Source organism: Girardinichthys multiradiatus, chromosome 24 (genome assembly GCF_021462225.1).
Source record: "Girardinichthys multiradiatus isolate DD_20200921_A chromosome 24, DD_fGirMul_XY1, whole genome shotgun sequence".
NCBI lineage: Eukaryota > Metazoa > Chordata > Actinopteri > Cyprinodontiformes > Goodeidae > Girardinichthys > Girardinichthys multiradiatus.
This window is the reverse complement of record NC_061816.1, coordinates 7933206-7956692: the sequence shown is the minus strand read 5'-3', so window position 1 is coordinate 7956692 and position 23487 is coordinate 7933206. Positions and strand designations below refer to the sequence as shown.

The 23487-nt window shown below is 40.0% G+C and overlaps 1 protein-coding gene and 1 long non-coding RNA gene across 3 annotated transcripts in view; one reads left to right on the top strand and one right to left on the bottom strand.

Moving 5' to 3' along the window:
* LOC124861374 (neural cell adhesion molecule 2-like) overlaps positions 1-23487 on the bottom strand; it is a 715631-nt gene that overhangs the window by 558876 nt on the left and 133268 nt on the right. The window lies entirely within an intron of this gene.
* LOC124861375 lies at positions 894-1338 on the top strand. Its single transcript, XR_007036611.1, has 2 exons — positions 894-1206; positions 1280-1338. It is a non-coding gene; the product is annotated as an uncharacterized LOC124861375 (long non-coding RNA).

Genomic DNA, 23487 nt, shown 5'->3' with positions numbered 1-23487 from the left:
TAATGGTGCTTGTTTGCAGCAGCACCGAGTATTATAAAGACAAAGGTTATAAAAGAAAACTATATCTGCAGCCTGAAAGATTTTATAATTTTGCTCTAAGCCTCAGTGTTTTTGTGGACTGCAAGTCAGTTTCTTTAAAAGAGCACAAGACTTGGTGGAAAAGATTTGTTTCAGGAAGGTTGTTGTTTTATTAAGATAATAATTCAAGAGATCAAACAGCATTTCATAATTAGTTTGCCGCGTCTTTTCCCATTGAATCAAACTGAATCACACTGTTTGCCCTAAAATAAGTGAATCAAACTGCATCGTGTTTGAGGGGTGAATTGTATCATGACGTTTTATTTTTAATTCCATATCTAAAATTAATCATGACATTGGCAGTGTATTTTAACAGAGATTCACAACCCTAAGCTGAACCTATGTGCAATATGGAGGTGTGCGTGCTTTCCCCCTGCTGGGAGCCCTACTCCAGCTTGGAGCCCTTGCTTCTTCTTTAAATAACTTATGGTTCTGTTTCTCAGGCTGGCTGTTTGGGTAAGTTATGGACAGAAATTAAATTAATGTGTAAATAAAACTTTTAACCAAAATTCTATGATTTTAAAATTTTTGTTCCAGATTGCAGGCTAAATATGAAAATTTAAGTATGTAAAATCCATTTGGAGGGTACTAAATATCTTCCAGGTGGATACGATTTGATGCACGTTGAGACTGTCAGATCCTAGTAATTTTTGCCTGCTACTAACCCTCTTCCACCAGTAGGGGCGTTAAGAGCTGAGGAGCTGGTCGTCAGGTGTTTTGCATGATTGTCATCAGCTGGAGGACTATAAGAAGGAGGCGAGCCAGTACTTCGATGCCTGAGTGTTTTGCCTCTTCGTGGTATTTTACCTGGCCAATTCATGGTTTTGATTATTGCTTGTCTGAGAAGATTCTAATTCTTGTTCCTTGACTAATGTTTTGTTTTTGTCTCAGGTTGACCAAGCCTCTCTCATGTGAGATATCTGAAGGAACTTTTCAATAGCTTTTTGGACTCTGGATTCTTGTTTTTGTTCCACTGGCAACCAGATTAGGGATTGTTCTCACAGCTTCATGCGAACCCTGTCCACCCTCCTCCAAGCCTCTCAGGACTCATCTGCTACGGCAGTGCTGCATAGCCACCTCTTACCAGGATCACAACCTCTCTCCCTGGCGGACTTAACTCTACCCAATGTAAGCTTCTCCATAGAACATATTTAAGAATTTCAGTTGTGGGTTGTTTACCAGCGTTCATTCTTTTTTTCAGTCTCCCTGCTACTGCGGTTTCCTGCACCAGATTTCCTAATAAAAGTTTTACTAAACGTTTCTCTGTTTCTTCATATTTTTCTGCATGTGGGTCAAGTTGGCCATCAACATTATGACAGAGACAAAAACGTCATTTTGTAGATGACAGCATTTCATACCTGAAAAGCTGGGTTCAACATGACCAAATTTACAAATGTAGGAACTGGTAAATGACAACTGCTGCACAACTCAGGTTGCTGTATTTTGGTTGTGCTGTATTTTAATGTTTGTTTGTTTAATGGTAACTGCTTGAAGTGCGGGTCTTTTTGTGCATTTGTATTTCATACATTTGTAGTTTTGTATCCAACTTTTTAGCGTACTTCAATCATCTCCATATTATGTTTCTTTTGTTAACATAAATGTCTGATAATTTGCAGCCATTTTCTACTTATGCAGTCCACCTCATGGAGAATCTAACAACCTTCTGGCAGGGTGTTAAGCAGATCTATTTTATGGAAATTGGGTGAAACTCTCAGAAAAGTAATCATCATTTAAACAATCTATCAATGATATTTGAGAACTTTTAAAAATGAAATAAGTCGAGTAGTAAAAGAAATAAACAATGGTTAATGACGTGCACAAAATGGTTTATTTAGTGGTACAGAATGGCAGGTTGGGACAAAATAAAACTAAAGAGTAAAATGTTTGTTTACTTTTAATATTTGCCAGTATGAGATTTTTTTTTTGCCTTTTTAATTTTTTAGATTTAGTGTTTTTGTGTTTTCATTATGTCTGTCAAATTACCTTTTGTAATATTAGATTACTGAGCATGGGAGCGCGTGACAGAGTGAAACTCCTTTTATGAGGACACATTATTTCCGCCACTCATTGCATCACATTAGTGAAGGCAGTCTGAGGTGCGAGGCAGCACTGCTCTTTGATTTCAAATGCGCTTCTAAAAGTTTATTAATCACTAGAACCCAAATATTTTCTCATCCCTCCAAACTTCTATCTGGCTTCTTGTAATGAGGTGTATATCTGTGCCACTGGCCTCCTTTGTCACGCCAAGGGAGGAGATCTTTTCTCTATCTTCTACATTCCTAAAATGAATTACTCAGTGGAAGTAAAAGACAAGCAATTCTGCAGAGATTCTTTGTGTTTGTCACGAGCGTGCTGTTTGTAATGGCTTTGTTTGGCAGCAATCTTTCTGACTTCACTGGGAAAAACTAAAAAAATGCTTTTACCCACTCAAACGTTAAACACACATGGTGTTTGTTTCTATAATTTATGTTGTGTTTGCCGTGACAAACGTGTACACACAGATAAACAAACAGAGCCTAACTCGGGCCAAGTTTAAGCACTCAATTATGTATATTTTTCATCGCTGGTGAGTGAAATTCAAAGCAGTGATGTCAGAAAAAACCCGAGACTCTACAAAGAGTCTGTTTTATTAATTAAAAATGGATTCGTCCTATTTAGTGTCAATCATGCTTTCTTTTTAAAATGATGGGCTGTAACTGTGACACTACAGCTAACTGATATATAGGCAAGAGATTCACATCTAAAAATGTGTTTTGATCTCTGTGACAGCCCCTGAGTAAAAGACAGGTTTTTTTTCATTATTTGCAGTAAACAGGCTGTCATTTCAGAATATGATTGGCATTATACTGAATACATGCAAACGTAATGGTCCCAAAATGTATAAGTAAGTCACTTTAATATTAGAGTTCACATGTCTCACTGTTTTGACTAGTTTAAAATCATTATTTCACCCGGAGTAACTCTTTCAGTGTGTTTTAAATGTTGGATAACTCATTCATTCTAATAAAACTGTTAGCATCACTGTATTTTAACATTAAGTATGCTTATTAACGGTATTGTTACCACATTAACACTGACATTAGCATTGCTGATAATTACTGTGTTAGTGTTACCACACTGATACTGTTAGCATTACTGTGAAATAACCATTGGAAGGTTAACAGTACTACTAATACTGTTAGAATTACTGTTATATTGATATTACCATGATATAGATATTACTGATACAGTAATATTAATAGTGGATGCTAAAAGTAGCCTACTGGTTGCCAACAGCAGATATTGATGTGCATTCTTCTTGATAAAGCTGTCCAGTTAAGTCAGCTTTAATGTACGAACTCTGTACACTATGTTAGCTGCATTGTGCGACATTTGTTTAGTAAATGAGGAAAGAAAACAATACTACAAAACAATCGACGCAAAAAACAGTGCATTAGCCTCAAATGAAAAATTGCACAAGGTTTGGCGTTACACACATTAAACACTAAAGTCTAAAACACAGACAAAGAAGCAAAACTATACATAATGTAAAAAAAATATATATGTATATGACAAAAAAGATGAGAACAAATAGTACACAGACCATAACATAAACATCATTATCCTTTGGCTCATCATTCTGATATGTTGATTTAAAAGGGACTTATTATGGTTTTGAATCCTTCCTTTTCACACTTAAATTGTGGTCTGTATAAAGTAGAACTGCAATGCTTTGGTCTGAACTCCTTGGTATTGTAGGTCAAGGAGCGTTCCACTTTCAACCGTTCAGCTATATTTGTAGTTTGATAACAGAGATACAATTATCTAGCGGCGCAGAAACAAGACAAAACTGTTTGTGTAATTATACTATTCAAAACACGCAGTACGGTTCTGTCCTTAAGGAGCTAAAAGCAGCACACAATGCTGATGCTATCAGAACAATAGCCAGGACGTCCTATAAACACAATAAATTCATGTTTAAAATAAAGTTTGTTGTCATTCTAACCTTATTTGCAGCTTACCGATTTGATGCCATCGTTTCAATAGACAGAAGGAAGTGACCCCTTAATCAGATGAAGTCTTTCAGCAAATCCTTCTTGATACCGGAAGAGGTTGATGAAGAACTCGTCCTTAAAGTGCTTCACGCAGACGAAGAAGAATTTCCCCACTGATGTGGGAAAACTTTCATGAAAAATAAAATTTAACCAGGCACTTTGAAGAGGTTCTGATGTTGGGGATGGTGTAATGAATTGTTTCGATTAATACACCCAACAACAGAACTGAAATTATCCTCTTGCAGCGTAGGCATACTTGAGGTTGGACTACACAATCGCAATGAAAAATAAAAATGACAAATACATGAAATTGATTTACTCGAAGTCCATGACCTTATTTAGCTGTTCTGCACCAAATACTGTGATGTAACAAAAAACGTAACAGATGGTAGCGAAAACTGAACGGACTGAAAAATATGCCCTAAACAGAACTTTTTTGTACCCTTACAGACTCCAAGCACACAACAAAATGTATTTAAGGGCTAAAAAATGGATTTTGCATGATATGTCCCCTCTAAAGTCTCGATATTGCTTACAAACTGAGGCTTTGGAGCTATAAAAACAAGGAAAAATAGCAAAAACCTTGATGTATCTTCTTTATTTTTACAGTAAATACTACATTACAAAACCTGAACCTTTGTAACATTATTCATAATCAATAACAAGCTGAGAGATTTTAAAAGTGTTGCCTAACAGACAAAAGAAAATCACTTTTGGTCACAAACCTAAAAATCCGACCTTGAGCTTTTTTCAATAACTTACAAAAGCTACCCCCACAGCCAAAAATGTCGGAAAGCAACTTTTGTTTCCTACCCTAAAAGAAAACTGTGTAAAAATTTAATGAAATAAGACTCAAATGTTGAGGCTAGATCCAACAAACTTAAACCTTCCTTGTAGCCACAGCTTGACAAGCATATGGGGTGATGTGAGTTAAATGTCTCGATAAGTTTGTGAGTCTGTGATGGAGAAGAAAAAAATTTGTTTAAAAAGTTATCTGTCAATCCTGTGAGCCAGTCACGCTGAGCTCCATGTTTGCTGGAGGGAAAATAAAACTGACACAGGTGTCAGCTTCACTCATCTTCCTCAGGATTTTATTTTATGAAATTCCTCATTTACTGCTATTTACAGATAGCAAGTATATACAGTGTATTTACTCATTTCTGTATGCAAATAAGTCCATTAAAAAGTTATGAAGGGGAAAATCCATTATGCACGAGTTACAATGGCATGGAAGCATGGTGTTGTTATTCAGGTCAAAGTTTTTGGTGGGGCTATTACCTCTGTTGAGCAACGGGATGGTGGAAAAGCAAGGCGGTTCTGCACTTTCATCACTCGCTCATTTGCCAACTTATAACATTCGATTATGCTGTTTATTTCCATTTAAATAAAGCTCACCCATTTAAACTGGGGAGTGAATTTACTCACAAAGCTGGGTTATCTGCAGTGTTTCCACATTATTTTTTGGGGGGAATATACAGCCGGTGCAGCAGCGGACTGCTTGTTAGTTTCATTATATCTTATTTATAATTCACATTTTTTTGTGGGAATGCTGGAAATGAGGCCCAAGTCTGTGATGTTGTTTATGAAGCAGAGCTATTGTTTAAAGGCTGAAAATGCTTTGAGCGTCATGATATGACAAAAATAAACATCTCATGGAGCACAACTGGTACAGAACCCTACCAAGACATGGTCGTCAACCTAAACCCACACGTAGATTAAGTACAGCTTTAATCAGGTAAGCAGCAATGGGGCCAGTGGTAACTTGGGAGGTTTGGCAAAGACACACAGCCCAGGTGGGAGAGTCTCTTCACAGCTATTTGTATGTTTTCAAAGAGAAGTAAGAAAGCCTTACAAACATGTCGGCTCCACTCCACTCAGCACGTTTTGTAACGGTTTGCATCAAAGGCTTTTCTGGCCCAATACTGGCTTTCTTGGTACCTGTTACCTGCTCAGCCCCGATGCGTCAGTAGGTCCCATCGGGGCTGAGCAGGGCCAAAATATGATGTGGACAGACGTATCAATGTCAATGGTGATATCTCCAGGTTGGTAAAACAATCTAAAAAGGCACCCAGAAATTAGGATGACATGGTGATGGCTGAATCATGCTGAGGGGAGTGCTTTTCTGCTGCAACAGCAAGGAAGCTGTCAAGATGTAATGAGAAGATGAATAGGGCTAAATTCAGGACAATACTGGACAAACGTGTCAGAGTCTGTAAAAGATTGAAGGGAAGCAGGACAATGACCCCGAATATGCAGCCAGTTACAATTAAATGACTTAGATCAATGTATATTCATGTGTCGGCCCAGTCAAAGTCCAGAACTAAATCACATTTAAAATCTCTGCTATTCTAAGTTAACCATAGTTTTATAGGGGTTGTTGTGATAATAAAGGTGCTTGAGCATTATCCAAATAAAAATGTCAAATTATTCATAAAGACAAATTCACCATGTATGTTGTTCAAAGCAGCACGATCTGTTTCGGAGAATCCCTATTAGTGTAGAAAAAGAGGCTTCAGATCCAGGTGTGTTGCACCTGCTGAAGCTGATGATTATTTTTGACAAACCCAAATGCAAATCAGATTTCTTGCTGCTTTGTCTTCTCAAAAACAGGTGTGCTCCCTCCTGCAGTTCAAATTACTTACGAACAGAGCCAAGAAACTCCACCACTTTTGTTTCTCTTTCTGCTTCTGCCAGGTACATCTATGTCAAACTTCTGCAGCTTTGTTGCAGTCGTCGTGTGGCTCTGATGCTTCACAACATCTGCTGCATACTAATTCCTGTTGTGGGCGTCTGACATGTTCTCCGAGCCTTTAGAGTGCCAACGATGTAACAAATTATTTAGCATTTTTATTTGAAACACTCAAGAGAGCGGAGGTCATTCGCATCAACTCGTGGCCGATGTTGCAAGAACTCGAAAACTACGAAACTTGTTCATTTATTTTCAGCATAATCAAAGTTTACAAGTGGGTAAACATCATCTGCACTTCATATAAAAGTACACTCAGAAAATTTACGAAGGCACATGTTTGCTGGACTGAACAGAAATAAGCTTGCATAAATTAAATGTATTAAGATCAACCACTGGGAATACAGATAATTACCTCAAGCTTAGAAATATTAGACAATAAAGAAACAACCTCAAAAATCAGGTAAGGACATTTTTATGTAATAGAACAATCAGTACCACAAATTAATCTAAGCTGAATCAGATCAAAGTTTAAAAATTATGTTTTGAATGGAAATGCTGATGCTCTAGTGTGACATCATGTGGATTTCTAAAACATTGCACCTTTAAGTTCCTGCTAAACCTGCCCCCTTTATATTTTGGGCATTCACAACAAGGGTAAGAAGGACCTAAATCAGGTCATTATTCTTTGATCTTAACGGTCTTTACTGGCTAGCCATGCAGCGGAGTACTTTGACGCATATCATGGAGCATTGTCCTGGATAAAAACTACGGTCGTCTTGAAAGATGCTGACTATTCCTGCCCTACCACCTAAAAACATGTTTCCGAATAACTGGGAGCAGGTTTGGGAGTTTAATTTGAGTTCATCTTCAAACCCAGAACAGGTCCTACTAGTTGATCTTTAATAAAACCAGCCCAAGAGTCACTCTCATCTCATCAGTCCATAAAACGTTTTTTTTTTTTAAATCTGTCTTCAGATATTTCTTGGTCAGTAATTGCCGGGTTTCAGCCTTCCCTACCATGGTCCACATCTCTGAGTACTGAACACCTGGTACTTTTGGACCCTTCAGGTAGGTTATGACAGCACAGGAAAGGAACAGGTTCCTGGTAACTGCACACTTGATTCTTTTCAAATTGTTGGCAGAAAATGTCCGTATTTTTTTCTCAAAACGTTTCCTTGGACCCTTGTTCATCGTTTGCAACAAAACGCTTTTAATGGTTCTGTGGTCAAACCCCCAATATCAACGTTGCCGTATCCCTCTGAAAGATTATTTTACAGTTTTGACTTTCCAGAGTCAGGATAATCTCTAGAAGCTGCCTAATAATGATGTACCGTATTTTCCGCACTATAAGGCGCACCGGATTATAAGCATACGTATAAAACGTAGTTAGTGCATTCACAATAACTCAACGTTGTTCAAACGTTAATGTGCATATTCACAATATCTCCCAGCCTTGTTCAGTTGTAAACACGTAAAAGAAACACAGTCTGATACCGCTAAATCAAACGTTAGTGCATAACTCAACATTGTTCAGTTACGGTATGTATATAATACGTAAAGCTCACTTTTTCAGTTTATTCCTCGTCCACGAATCCCTCGAATTCTTCTTCTTCAGTGTCCGAATTGAACAGTTGGGCGATTGCGGCATCTAACATGCCCGGCTCCCTCTCGTCATTATCAGAGTCAGTGTCGCTGCTGTTGCCTGGCGGTTCAGTGATTATTCCTGCCTTCTTGAAAGCTCGGACCACAGTTGAGACTGATATATCAGCCCAGGCATCCACGATCCACTGGCAGATAGTGGCGTAAGTCGCCCGGCGCTGTCTCCCTGTCTTGGTGAATGTGTGTTCGCCTTCTGTCATCCACTGCTCCCACGCAGCTCGCAGTCTAGCTTTGAACGGCCTGTTGACACCAATATCTAGCGGCTGGAGTTCTTTAGTTAATCCACCCGGAATGACTGCAAGCTCCGAATTAGTTTTCTTCACTTGTTTTTTGACACCATCGGTGATATGGGCGCGCATGGAGTCGTTAATCAATAGGGACGGAGCTGTGTGAAAAAAGCCACCCGGTCTCTTGACGTAAATTTCTCTCAGCCATTCACTCATCATGTTCTCATCCATCCATCCCTTTGAGTTAGCTTTGATGACGACGCCGGCTGGAAAGTTCTGTTTTGGCAAGGTCTTCCTCTTAAAAATAACCATGGGTGGAAGTTTCTGGCCATTAGCCTGGCAGGTGAGAACTACAGTGAAAGATGACTTCTCATTACCTGTGGTGCGTATAGACACCGTACTGGTCCCCGTTTTCTCCACAGTGCGGTTCACGGGAATATCAAAGGTGAGTGGAACCTCGTCCATGTTGGTGATGTGCTCTGGCCGGATCTTCTTTTCAGTGATCTTGTTTTTGCAGTATGTGCGGAACGTGGCCAGCTTTTCTTGGTAATCTTTTGGCAGTTGCTGCGAGACGGTAGTTCGTGTGCGGATGGAGAGATGACGTCTTTTCATAAAACGAAAACACCAAGAAGGACCGCCTTGAAATTCATTGACCTGTGCTAGCGCTTTTGCCTTCATACGAACAGTGACTTTAGAGATGCTTCTACTTGCTGCTCTCTGTTCAACAACCCACTGTTCGAGTTTGTCCTCTAACTGTGGCCATCTCGCATTATTCCCTCGGAAACTCTTTTTAGTCTTGTTTACTTGGCACAGGTCATCTTCTTGCTTCCTCCACTTCCGTACCATTGATTCATTAATGTTGAATTCTCTCGCTGCTGCTCTATTACCATGTTCGACTGCGTAGCTGACAGCCTTGAGTTTGAACTCAGCATTGTAAGCGTGTCTCTTGAAAGGTGCCATTTTGGGGTTGTTATACACACACAAGTGGTGTTGAACTAGGAGTAAGCACAGTACAGGTGTTTGCCGCTATTACTTCGGCGACGCCCCTGACTACGGTAGCCGTAATGCTGCAAGCGGTGCGGCTTTGTAGTTTACCAGTTGTACTGAAACATTTTGACAGAGTGCCGTGTACAACCAGTATGAATGAACCAATTGATCCATATATAAGGCGCTCCGGATTACAAGGCGCACTGTCATTTTTTGAGAAAATTAAAGGTTTTTAAGTGCGCCTTATAGTGCGGAAAATACGGTACACCTTAATATACTGTAAGTGTTGATCTCCTTAGGCCACAGCGTCTCTCCTTACAACACTACACATCACCAGAGCTGCTTAAATCCAAAAAGCATTCAAGATTACACAGCTTGGATTTGGAAATATGCGTTAAAGTCATGCTATGAGTAAATGTTCACCTGTCCTACTTCTAGTCTGGATTTTGACTGCTCAAAAAACTCCAACTGTTTGATGTAACTTAAGAGGTCCGAGTCAAGTAGAGTCAGGGTGTTTTGCCGCATTATATTGAAGAAGCGGCAATAATAATGGACTAGCGGAGTCAAAGAAACATGAAAGCACAGCTTGAGCCAACACTATATAAGACTATAGAAAGCATTATTTACAGTCAAGACTAAAAAAACAATCTGTATCTGCAGAGGATTTACTGACCCTTGGGCATTTTAAATCCCCATGTGAAGGAACAACAAGTTCCAAAATATTTTCTTGAACTCACACCGGGCTTCCAATCTTCCTTGTTGAGGCACTGAATAAATAAAATAACACAGGGTAGCTCTGTGTTTAATATTTAATGGGCCACAAAAGAGTGCGAGGCAAAAAATCTTTTTTTTTCCCAGCATGCTGTTGGCACAGGATGCATATGCAAGGGCCCACCAGCAGCTCTGAGTCATTCAGATGCCATAGGAAGAAAGTTTGCAGCATGGATAGCTCAATCCAAAGCCCTATTCATACCTACCACTCACACACAGTGGTGAAAAAAGGTCTTGCCATTGTGATTTCATTGTATGTTTGTCAAGTAAATGTTCCAGGTCATCAAACAAATGTAAATATTAGACAAAGTAAACACGCAAGTAACTGGGGTGTATGACATCTTTGGAAAGCTGAGTTCAATTTCTCTAGCCATGCCCAGGCTTGATAACTACCACACCTGCTCTCAATCAACCAAACACTGAAATAAGACCTGCCTGAAAGACTAGAGTAGACCAAAAGATCTTCAAAAGTCAGACATCATGCATGAGAAACAAAGTAGTTGAGATCTCTCAGTCTGGAAAAGGTTATAACCTCAGTGAGAGCCATTATCCACAAATGAAGAAACCTTCCAGGAGAGGATGACCTTCCAAAATGATTCCAAGAGCATATTGACAACTGATCCAGGAAGTCACATCCAGAATAGTCTGGGGCTGTTTTGCAGCCTCAGGACCTGAAAGACTTAATGTGGTAAATGGATCCATTAATTCTGCTCTCTACCAAAATTGTTATGATTTGGTCTTGTTTGGTTTTGGTTTCGGGTTTTTTCTTTATATGTTTTTCACAGATAATGTTTTGAATCGTTCTTCTGTTTATTATTATTATTATTATTCTTGTTAGATTTTGAATCATGCTTTAGTTTTGTCGTCTTGTTCATGTTTTGTCAAGTTTGGTTTTCGGATCTGGTTATGCTATTGTTTCATGTTTTTCTAGTTTCTGTTAGTTTGTTCAAGAGTCTCTGTTTTGCTCCAGCCATGTTTTGTTCTCCTGTCAATTAACTTTATTCAGTTCACCTGCTCTAAACTAATCTGGCTCCTTTCTTCACCTGGTTCACGTTCCATATATACACCTCCGTTCTGATTATTCTTTGAGGAAACATTTTCAAATCATGCTCAAGTCTTGCTTTCAGATCTTGCTCATGTCTTGTTATTCGGTTCACGCCAAGCCTGTCTTGCCAGCCTGCCCATGTCTGTTTTTGCCTGTCTTGCTTGCCCGTTTATTGTTTTGGTTCCTGCCTCCTCTTTTGAGTGAGTTTTTTTGTTAATTAAATCCTTTCTTTACTTACCATCATGCTGCCTGCTAGTCTGCATTCTGGGGTCCCCCATTGCTCAAGTCCTAACAAAAATGTCCTGACGGAGAATGTCTGGTCGTCTGTTCATGACCTCAAGCTGAAGCTCACTTGGGATCTGAAGCAGGCCAATGACCCGAAACACACCAGCGAGTCAACCACTGAATGGCTTTCAGAAAATTAAAATTAAGACTTTGGAGTCATGACCAGAATCTGATTATGATGCTGTTGCAGGACCTTAAAAAGATGGTTCATGGTTGAAAGCAATATTCAGTTATTAGGTCAAGGAGGCAATTACTTTTTGACATGGGGTCATGTAGGTTAGAATTTCCCTTCATAATAAACCCCTTTGTTTAAACACTGCATTTTTGTTTAGTTGCGTTATCTTTGCCTGATACTTGATGATCTGAAACATTTACATGAGACCTCCCAAAGTACGTCCTGCCTCAAAGACTTGGAGCTGGCCAGCAATTGTAATTAGATTTTTCTATTACTAAAATTTGACGTACATTTTTTGGTCTTACATGGCCAGAGCATCTTTTTTCCACATCTTTACCGCATCCTCTATATTAGTGGTGTCCAAGTCAGTCCTCAAGGCCCGGTGTCCAGTATGTTATATATGTTTTCCTGATTAAACACACCTAAATCAGATTAATGGTTCAATATCAGGCCATGTTAGGTGACATGCTAAGGAAGTAATTTGGCTATTCGAATCAGCTGTGTCGGAGAAAGGACACCTCTAAAACTTGCAAGACGCTGGCCCTTGAGGACAGCCCTGATCTAGATGGTTTGTGTCAAACAGAAGGTAGTAATAATTATTTCTGTTTTTTCTGCCACTTTTACAGACTGGTGGAGTGCACAACTAATAGTTGTTCTGTAAACAGATTGTCCAACCAGATCTGCCCCTCCAGATGTATCATGGGCTTTTCCTGATGTCAACTGGTGGCACTGGATTTTACACAGGGTATCAGAGTAAAGGGAGCTAAATGCACATGCATGCCACACTTTTCAGATTTTATTTTACATTCTGAAAACCAAGAATCATTTTCCTTCAGACAGAAGAAAGATGGAAGAGGGAAGGGAAGAAGAAAGGATGGAAGGAAGGAGGAAGGGTGGCATAAAGGAAATGAACAAAACAAGGAATGAAGTATACAAGAAAGATATTGAGGAAGGACATGAGAAAAAAGGAAGGATACATGGTCTGAAAGAAAAATGGACGTGAATGAGGACGGAAGGGCAGAATGAAGGTAGGAAGGAAAAAAGTAAGGAAACAAAGAGAGACAGAACCAGGAACAGAAAGTAAGACACATAAAAAGTAAGAGACTTTGAAAAGGACTCAAGGCAGGATGCTAGGAAAGGAGGAAGAAAGGGGACAAGGAAGGAAGAGAGGAAAGACACAACAAACACAAGAAGGATGGACACAAGGAAGGAAAGAAGGAAGAACATAGGGAATGAAGGAAAAATACAAGAAAGACAGTGGGAAGGAGAATAAAGACCAGGAGGGAATAGTGAGAAAGAGATGATACAAGGAATAAAAAACAAGGAGGGACACAAAGTAGTAATGAACACTGACACAAGGAAGGAAGGAAGGAAGGACACAGAACCGCAGAGATGAAAGGACACTAATATAAGGAAGAGAAAAAGAAAAATGAAGACTGTGTCGGAACCGTTATTCTTAACAAGATGCCTGATTGATTGGTTGATTTGTAACAGAAGCAATGTAACACACAACAGCCAGAATGCAGTCAAACCCAGAAAAGTGTTTATTGTTCTTGATCTGAAAGCTTCACACACACAGCCTTCTTCCATGGTAACTTGGTCAAACCTCCACAGAGCCTCTGTTGTTAATGGCTGAAACTACACGAGAGGCAAAGGCCAGTCTAACGCCGCATCCTTGTTGCAATTCTGCCAACACACTTATCCGCCTGTCTCTCTAATGAACCTGCTGCTTATTAATCCCTATCACTAATGAGGCTATTCAGAACGATAAGCTTCCCCGGCATCCGCTAATGAACACATGCTAAAGCTGCCTGGGCCTTGGCTAAGTACACGTCAGGCTGAGCTAATTCACAGCAGCAGCACCTGCCTGTTGCTGCAGACACCTACAGCAGCCGTCTGTTGTGACCGTCCCTCAGCAGCCACCAGAAATTACTGCTTAACATGAACAACATCTAAATGTTTGCTAGAACAGGCTGAGTCAAGGGTAAAATGTAGCATTGGTTTGGGACAAAGAGAATGACTCTGGCCCTCAGATCTACTGTTATAGCATTAGAAATGAAGCCAAAAATACGGCTTTCCATTTTAGTTACAACTGGTTCCTGACTGGTTTGAATTATCCAGTTACATAGACCTGCACATGAAATACACAAAATGCTTTTTAAGATGAAAACCAAACTGCTATCTTAGATTTCTTTCCAAATTAAAGGCCTCTTTTACACATTTCAGTGATTATCTTGTTGATTCAACAATTAGGGAACGTTTGCATCTTCCCTGGCAGAAGAAAATGTTGAGAAAAGGCTATAAAGACAACACAAGAATGAAGTCAGGATGATACCAAGAACCAGGAAAAGTTCTTACAAACATTGTAGCAAGTATATGATTTAGATTCTGTAATAAAAGGAATGGATGAACAGATGAGGAGATTACTGATGGGTGGATGGACAGAACGTTCAGAGAATGAGAGAAGTGTGGAAATACTATTCTTTCCATACTTCATTATCGTTTTTCCACGGTTCTCCAGATCTGGAGATCAATTTTCCAGAGTTCAAAGGAACCCTAAGTGCCAGCTGGCTGTGAAACAGTTTGTGTTTATCTCACTTGTTCTCAAATATTTTACCAGCATTCTGACAAGCAGTTCAGTCCACGTCACAAAGCAAACTGGTTGGTCAAAATCTTCTCCTTATCTCAGCTAACTTCTGGATCCTGAACAAAATCTCAACATGACCTGAGAGCAGGTCTCAGTGAATGCTTCCCATCTGGCAAACAAGAATAGCCCATGCCCTGTGTGACATCAGTATTTGAATCCATGGATCAGATTTGTCCTACTGTTTTCTGTCAGAATAAAATCCAGGAAGGCTAAAAAGTTATCATGCGTCTGTATGGTCTGTTCGAGATGTTAATAACAGTTATAAAGAATCCAAAAACATGTCATAAGCCACATTGACGCATTAGAGCAGTCTAAAAAAAGCAAGCTACACTTATACTTTGCTCCAGTAGCTGTTCTCGCGTTGCTTTAACTTGCATTTATACTCTGAAAGCCAAACTTTGACTGGTAACAGTCAAAGTTGTGTAGGTCCAATTTAAAATAAAAACAATTTCTTATGACAGGAAGTCTGCTGTTAGGAAGAAAACTGCTAAATGTAATCATCTTACCTGTGAAATAGTTGCATTTCCTGGTGCTGAGGTGGTATCCAGCTTCATTTCGCCTGTCGTCCTCAACCAAACATCCCAAATTCTGACATAATAAGTCATTACATACTTCATAATTCCCAGGATGTGTAGGATGTAAAAGGATGTAAATGTAGAACTTAATAGAAGCTGGATCCATGACCCGAGGAGGAACTGCTACAGCAGGTCATACTTCAACCTGCTGTCCAACAAGATTAACCATCATCATTAGTGCCGCTTGTTAGTATGTTGAAATTGGACTGTAAAATCAATTAAAGTTCCCATTTAAACACATAAATAACAATAATTATATGCATCACAACACCAGGAAGTTTTGAGTTACACCAAAATTCTATTTGTCTTGGTGGACCTTTTTTGGCCAGGTTTGTGCACACAAACCGACAGACATTTTTAATATAAAGCTGGTGGAAAATAAAAGTTCTAGTTCTGACTTTATACCCAATTTAACTTTTATTCTAATCATTCTGATTTGTAGAAACTCTGCATTTCTTAAAAACAAAACATGAAGGACGCGACCTGATGTCAAGGTGAAACCATATAAAACCGTTTTCTCACGAGTGACATTTACAGCAGATTGCTTTTTTCTTCTATCAAAGAATATGTCACCTTGTTTGTGACAGCCTGACAACAGTTACCACCTAGCCCTTAATACCTCGAAGCAGATATCATTTCAGCCGGTGTGTTGAGGATTGACAGAGCCCACAGGGTGTTATGATATAGTCTGCACAGTAGTTAGAATGAGCTTGTGTGTCTGCAGCCCATCTGCTCAAGGCAACAATCCACATCTCCCACACAGCTCCCTGCTAGTGGCCAAGCCAACCGCTTCTAGCAGCATCACCCACACCGGGACTTCTGCCACGACTCGGCAGCCCATATGACCCCTGACGAGATGGACAATTTCAGAGCTGCACTGGTGTGTGTTCCCCGTAAACTCTGAATTATGGGTAAGTCCAGGAATTCACACAGAGAGTGCACCACCAACAGCGTTGTGCTGATAAGGATGCTGAGCTAGGGGTCTCATTACGGCCAAACTCAAACTAGCCCTGAGAAAAGCCTTCTAAGCAGACCCTACACTAACAATGTTTCCTGCCAATAAATCTCATACTGTTGGAAAACCTTTTTACTTCCCCTTAAATGGTACCTCATACATAAAGAAAATGTATTTGTGGGTAAATGAGAAGAGCATGTGAATATGTGGGATGTGCCCATTAAAGACATGCCAAGACCTCTCTGCCAACGTCAAACAGGTTTAAGTGGGGGCGCTGTGATGGTGTAGGTCGGCATGACTGAAAGCTATGGACATGCAGAGAGAAATTGAGATGAGATTATACAATCAGTGGCAATTCCATAACTATCATCCAAACGCCACGGAGCGGGATTTTTCAGAGACTGCGGTCCTGACCTCAGGCCCATTGAACACTTGTGGGATAAACACAACCCCATTGGCTGATTTGTTGCAAATGTTGGCTGAGGAATGGGATGGCATCCCACATCAGTGTGTGACCTCCCAATCTTTGAAAGCTGAAGAAACGGGTATGATGATAATATTCTGTTTAGGACGTAAACGTTTTTATCCATAATCGCTCTGCAAGATACCATTTGTTTACATGTAAAAAAGCCAGACCGGAGATTGCCAACATAGTTCAGGCAATCGTGAGATCTAGGAAAACCAAACCTCAGAACCTTTCTACTAGTGGTGTCGACCGTTAAGCATCTCTTTTCCTCCTCAGACAGAGCCAGATGATCGGGAAGTTATTAGAAAATGAATGGATGGATGAATGGATGGGAATTCACACCAAACATTTGGAACACTTTTTACCTTGCCAGACTCCGGTTTCTGGAGCGGATCACGATGGGTGTGAACCCATCTCGGCTCCTGAAACGGACCAGAGAACCGTACCCTGTCACAGTTGCAACTGGCGGCCTCGGCAGCGCATTTGTGTAGAAGAAGTAGAAGAAAAACCAGAACACCAACGTAGCAACAACAATCCGTTGCAACTGCATGACATTGTTTGGTCCGGTCTAAAAATCTCTGTGTGGAATTAAACCGCGTCCAACTGAATGTATGAATTTTCTCACTTTTAGTGTGTGAGTGTTCACATCAAAGACAAAATATAAAATGCGATCTGTATCCATAAAGTGCTTCCTTCTGAATTATCAGGTCAGCATTTTGCCAATTATGGTCATATAATAAACAATTTTACTCCTGTAATAAATTTAAGATTATTAACATTAACAACAACCCAATTTAACAAAGACAAGCTGTTTGTTTGATGTGTTGCCTGGAAACAAGAAAGTATGGTGAAATTGTAAATCATGTTCCCAGCAGGAGGCGAGCCGTTATCCTTCATATTTAATCACAGACAGTGATTTCACAGGCACCTAATTTACATCCGTATCAAAAGAGATGTTTGAGCAAGTACATGCACCTCCTGTAAGTAGAAATTCAGTGCAGTCATTTTTTTTAGTGAAAGGCAAGTAAAATCAAGCAGGAATAGGAAGTCATTTTTTTGTTTGATGAATGCATGTGGGTGGCGGTGGACTCTGCTGCCTAAAGCACACCAAGGCAGAGAGCTACTGCCAAATCAAAGCGACGTGGCAAGAAAGGAATAAGCAAACCAGGAGGAGGGTAGCTCAACCTTTGATAGGCAGTGGAAACCAACAGGCTGGAAAAATATTTAAGGTTTTGAGGAGTTGTTGCTCCCTGTAGAGCGAATAAATCACGCAGGGATCGGTGGCTCTGCCCAAAGGGAAGATGTATGTTTAATAGAGTTTCTGCGCACACTTCAAGTCATCCTGACACTTGAAGGCATAAATACACCTCAGGAAGTGCAGTTACCATCATTTTCTATCACACCTCCATGTGGGACCCTCGCATGTTTATACCCTGATCTCATTATATTCTGAGCGGAGCGATTATGGAGCTGAAACAGAGGCCGCTCTAAAGGAAAGGACATCTAACAAGAGCCATCAAAGGGGCACTTTTCATCAGTCGGCGACGAAGTTCATGGACACACTGAGTCACTTCAAGGACTGGAAAATTGGATCTATTTACAGCAGCAGAAGCAGGGATTAAAGAACGAAAAAAAAACGAAGGGAAGCGGGCTGCGGGCAGCTGAAAACTATTCCAAAGTGTTCTGCTACATATTTGCTAATAGCTAGCTTCAGGTACTCCTGTCCTGCCTTGCCTTTTGTTTCCACTAAATCCTATAGTTTTAATGAACTGCAGCAATAATTTTAGATTTAATAAAGCTGTGGCGCAAGCTGCAAATAAACACCCCCAACCTCTTTTACAGAAACTCAAAAAAAAATCATAACATTGGAATCTTTTTCACATTTTAACACAAAACAACCACAGACGTTTATGTATTTTATTTGTGGACAGATCTGGACTGCATAGATGAGAGGGATGAGGAAAGCCAATTCAGTGTGGAGAGACGCATCCCCACAGTGTAGCATGGTGGTGGCAGCATCATGATGTGGGGACGCCATTCTTCAGCAGGGACAAGAAGGCTGGTTGGAGTTAATGGGATTTTCCACAGAAGAACAGGCAAACATTTCAGTCTCCTGGATATAAACCCAGAAGATTTGCAGGTGCAACCTCAGTGAAAGTTGGTCCTACAAAGCATTGCACCCCAACTCAAGGCACACTTTTCAGATTTTATTAGCAAAAAGCCATTTTCTTCCACTTCACTGACTTACATAAAAGTATGTGGCTGCAAATTCTAGTTTTGTGGCTGCTTTTCACGGCACTCTTACCTAATATGAACCCTCCACACCTTCAGCATTAACGTTATTTAACAGCTATTTAAATCTAAGGCATCTTACATTTAAAATCAAATTAAAATAAATGTTTCTGGGCAAAACTTTTCAGCTGCTGCAGGGTTTCTGTATTTGAGTCTTGAGTGATTCTTGGGTTTTAACACCGAGGCATCCCTTGTAATCATAAGGCTCCACTCATCTCGATCAATAAGCACCGGTGTTCCTCGGTGTGATGTTTTAGGACCTGTTCTCATGGGCAATCTGCAAAGCTATTTTGTCTGAACAACCCAATTGTAAATCCGATATTGTAAGGTCAGATGTGAAATGAGCAAATCAAAAGTAATTTGTCAGCTGCAGGTGTTGGTGGAAAGGAAAGAGGCTCCCAGAGTGAGATGGATCGACCAGTTGTGCTGCTAGAGAAGAGTAAGTGGTCAAAGTCTTGGTTTCCAAATTCTGGTTTTACTCAACGAGCTGCTTACAATATGAACCTTTTTTGAAAAAATAACATTGATATTATCTGTTAAAACTGGGTTTAAAGTATTAAACTGAACCTATGCTAGCCTCCTTGACCTCCTTTGCTTTAAACTGAGCCACAAATCAGTTCTTCAGGATACGTTCTAGACATAATCATGAAAATTTCAAATATTTCTTAGTATTAAAGCCATTAATGTAAACATTTTCAAACGTTTCCAACTCAACTTGCCGGAGTTCTCAGTCCTTTGTGTTAATTTTAAAATATGAAATATGAGTTAACTCAAGTTATCTCAAATATTATAATGTGGTCAAGCAGTGCTCAAGGTAGGGACACAAGAAGGAAGTGAAGGAAGGAAGCAGAACAGAGAAGGAAAGAAGTAAAGAGACTGGGACACTAGGAAGGAAGGAAAACAGAAAAAAAGATGGGCACAGGAAAGGAGAGAGGGAAGGAAAGAAGGTGGGAGAAGAGGTAGAAAACAAGGAAGGAAGGACACATGGAAGGAAGGTGCGAGGGGAAGTAGAAGACAAGTAAGGAAGGAGAGGTGTGGGGAAGTAAGGGAGGTCAGACCCTGGAAAAGGTATTGACAGGAAGGCAGATAAGGAAGCAAGGAATGAAGGAATGTGGGACACAGGAAGGGAAGGATTGGATACGTAAAGAAGAAACGAGTGTTTGGACACAAGTTAGGAAAGAAAGAGGACACAAGCAAGGAAAACAGAAAATTGGAAGAAAGAGGGAAGGACGCAGGGAAGGAAGGAAAGGAAGTTGGACACCAGAAGAAACAGAAGAAAGTATAGAAGTTACACACGAAGGCAGAAGAACGGAAGGGTGTAACACAAAAAAGCAAGGGAAGAAGTAAGCACACAAGGAAGGAAAGAAAAAAAGGAGAGGACACACGCAAGAAAGGAATGAAGGGAGGTAAAACAAGAGGACAGAAGGAAGAACACAAGGAAGGAAAATAAATGAGGAAAGTGAAGCATGCAATGAAGGAAAGACAAAACAAAGGAAAGAAGGAAGGGAGGGAGGTCGGACACAAGGAAGTGCACAACATAGTAAAGAAAAGAAGGACACAAGGGAGGGAAGAAGAAGGAAAAGTAGAAAGAGGTGAATAAGTGAGGGTATAAGGAAAGAAAAAGAGGAAGGGAGAAGGAAGGACACACAGCACAAAGGACAGACTGAGGAACAAATCATTTAGACAATGGGGCATAAAATATTGTCTAAATATACAAATACATTTCCAAATTTGCTTTCTTCTTCCATACTTTTTCAAATCTGGAAAATACCAGAATTACAGACATTTCCAAAGTTTTCCAAACTGCGTAGAAACCCAGTATTCTAGATAAATTCTCTAATAACAGCAGATCTGTTGGTATATGTATAACACTTTTAGTTGTACTCCTAAAACCAGCCCTTCCTTATCCTCTTCCCTTCTCTCTTCCTTGTGTGCTTCCTTTCTTTCCCTGTGTCCTTATGACAAACGTACGCATTATTCCGGTTAATCTGGCGCAGCAGATATTCACCAGTGAAGCACAGTGTGTCAGGACTTCATTTTGTGACAATCCAAGTTGCCTAAAAACCAAATCAACTGGCAGCTGAAGCCAGATGTCCAACGACATGTAAACAAACAAAATAATGCATTTGTTGCCTATTCATGAAGCAGAGTTTGCTACCAGCATCAACATCTGCCAGCGCTGCTTTAACAAACAGCTGCTGTTCACAGTGATTCAAGCATTAATTGCAAAAGTATTCACATCCGTTAAATGTTTTTAACTCGTTACAGCCATAAACTTCAATGTTTTTAGTTCAAATATTGGGGTTTTTTTGTCTTGGCTCTGCACATATAGAGGCCGATATTTTCCCTAAACTACCAGAGCACCTGTGAACTTCAAACATAGCCACAGATTCTCAATTGAACTTAGGTCCGGACTTTGACTGGGCCGTTCTGACTCATTATTATGTGTGTTTTGCAGCCTGTAATAGGTTTATTTCAAGGACTGGACTGCATTTAGCTCTATCCATCAAGAGTTACAATGGCAATACAGGAGGACTTTATTTGCTAATTAGGTGACTTATGAAGCTAATTGGCAGCACTGAAATTATTTTAAGGCGATCAAAGTACAGCATAGTTTCCCTTCCCTTTCCTACTATTTTTATGCACTATTTTGTGTTGTTCTATATTATATAGATGATGTGAAAAAGTTCAAGGGTTCTTAAAGGTTCTGCAAACCCCGTAGTGCCACCTGACAGGACCAGATCAGGGTGCCACTCTTCCAAGCAGAGCCCCAGAACAATTTGCATATAATAGGCAGGAACCTTCGTCTGGTCAGATGTTTCACCTGACAGCAAAACGAAGTGCATGCAAAATTTTCTTTATTTTTTTCTACTTTTCCAAACCTGAAAAATGGTAAAAGAAAATTCAAGACTTTTCCAGACTTTGTAGGATCCCTGTCATTATGTACGGACACCTTGTAAAGAAGGTGCAGGGTTTAGAAACCATCATTTTCCCCTGACTTACTCAAACGATTCTGTAATTTAAAATGGACCTTTCTGATTTGCAAAGAAAAACAAACCTTTGGTTTTATTTAGGTGAAATAGTTTTGCTCCCTGAATGTTTTCCAAAGCATTGAGAGGAGATATTTGAAGAAAACGGCTAAATGTGCCATATCAGTAAAATCAAAACAATGATAGAAGCAAAAACAAGAAAAAAATCATGCCACTTTCTGCAGAAAGTACAAAGAGATAACGGGAATTTTCAGCATTCGCTTTCATTACCATAGAGGTAGCAATAAGACAGGCGGATGGCTGAGCCGGCCCAGCCTGAAGCTACAGCTTCACTGCCTCTCTCTGACTGACACCGACACTCACTGAGGTTACAGCGTCAGTCCGATTAGTCTTCCATAACTGAGTAATGAGGGTAACGAGTGGCTCTAACACAGACTGATGTGTTTTTCAATCTAGTTAGACAATAAAATTAAGTGAAAGCACATTAAAATTCAAGGGGCAACAGGGAAAAGTTTGACTCGAACTCCTCTCGCATCTTATTCCTCATCTTTCAATACGGAGTAAAAGCAGGATGATTAAGACAGCCATGGATTAGTGAAACAGCAACAATTAGTCTTCATTATGTCCAGTTTTATAAAGAAATCAGCCGGTGTTTGATCAATACGTTATTTAATTTGAGGTTTGCAGCATCTTGCCATCTGTCTGTGTCACTTCCTCAGCTAATTTATGTTTGAACGTTGTTTACACTCTTTACTGGTCTTATTCTACTGAGAGACAGATCATTTGTTTACAGTTCTCTGAGTGCTGCATGGTTCTATTTATGTCAGAAGTCCACACTTGGAGCTGGGTTGAGGCTGCAGTCCTTACTAACACACTGCCAACAACATAAGCAGCCCTAACTGATATGAAATACAATTCACCCGTCAATAAAGGTGCAAGACGAGTTAAAGTTCACAAAAGTTAAACTTTTAGGTGTAGCGAATTCAATCTTGAGTTCCCACTGGTCATCATTTATAGTGAAGTTGATAGATTAACCTGGAATAGAGTTCGGCTGTCCTGGTAGAAACCTCCGGATATTTGTTCATAGATCCTTCAGCTAAGGCCATCCAACACACACTGCATTAAAACATACCTACCCATGTTTCCTCTATGTCTGACATTACATCCGAATCACAGTAGGTGCGTCTTGTTTTAAGGTCCCTATTAAAAGTATTTATATTCGCAAAATTCCTGAATTAGGTGATATAACTTTAATTGCATCACCGTGGTTACATTTGGGGATATAATGAGGAAGCTTGCAAGCCTGAAGCCACCATTCCAACTGTAAAGTACGGAGGCGGCAGCATCATTTTGCGTGGATGTTACACTACAGGAAGACTGCTGCACCTCACAGATGGCAAACAGACTGGGCCATACTGGATATTTAAGGTAGGAATACGGGTACCGGTACACCACTACTACAGCTCAAAATACCTATGACCTTTGACCCAAAGCAGTCAGGCGTCAACACTGAAAATCTAGAGCAACTAAATTGATCAGCTTCACAGTAGGTCCAAGCATTAATCAAAATCTGCAAAAAACTGCTTCACCAGATGAAGAACAAACATTTTTC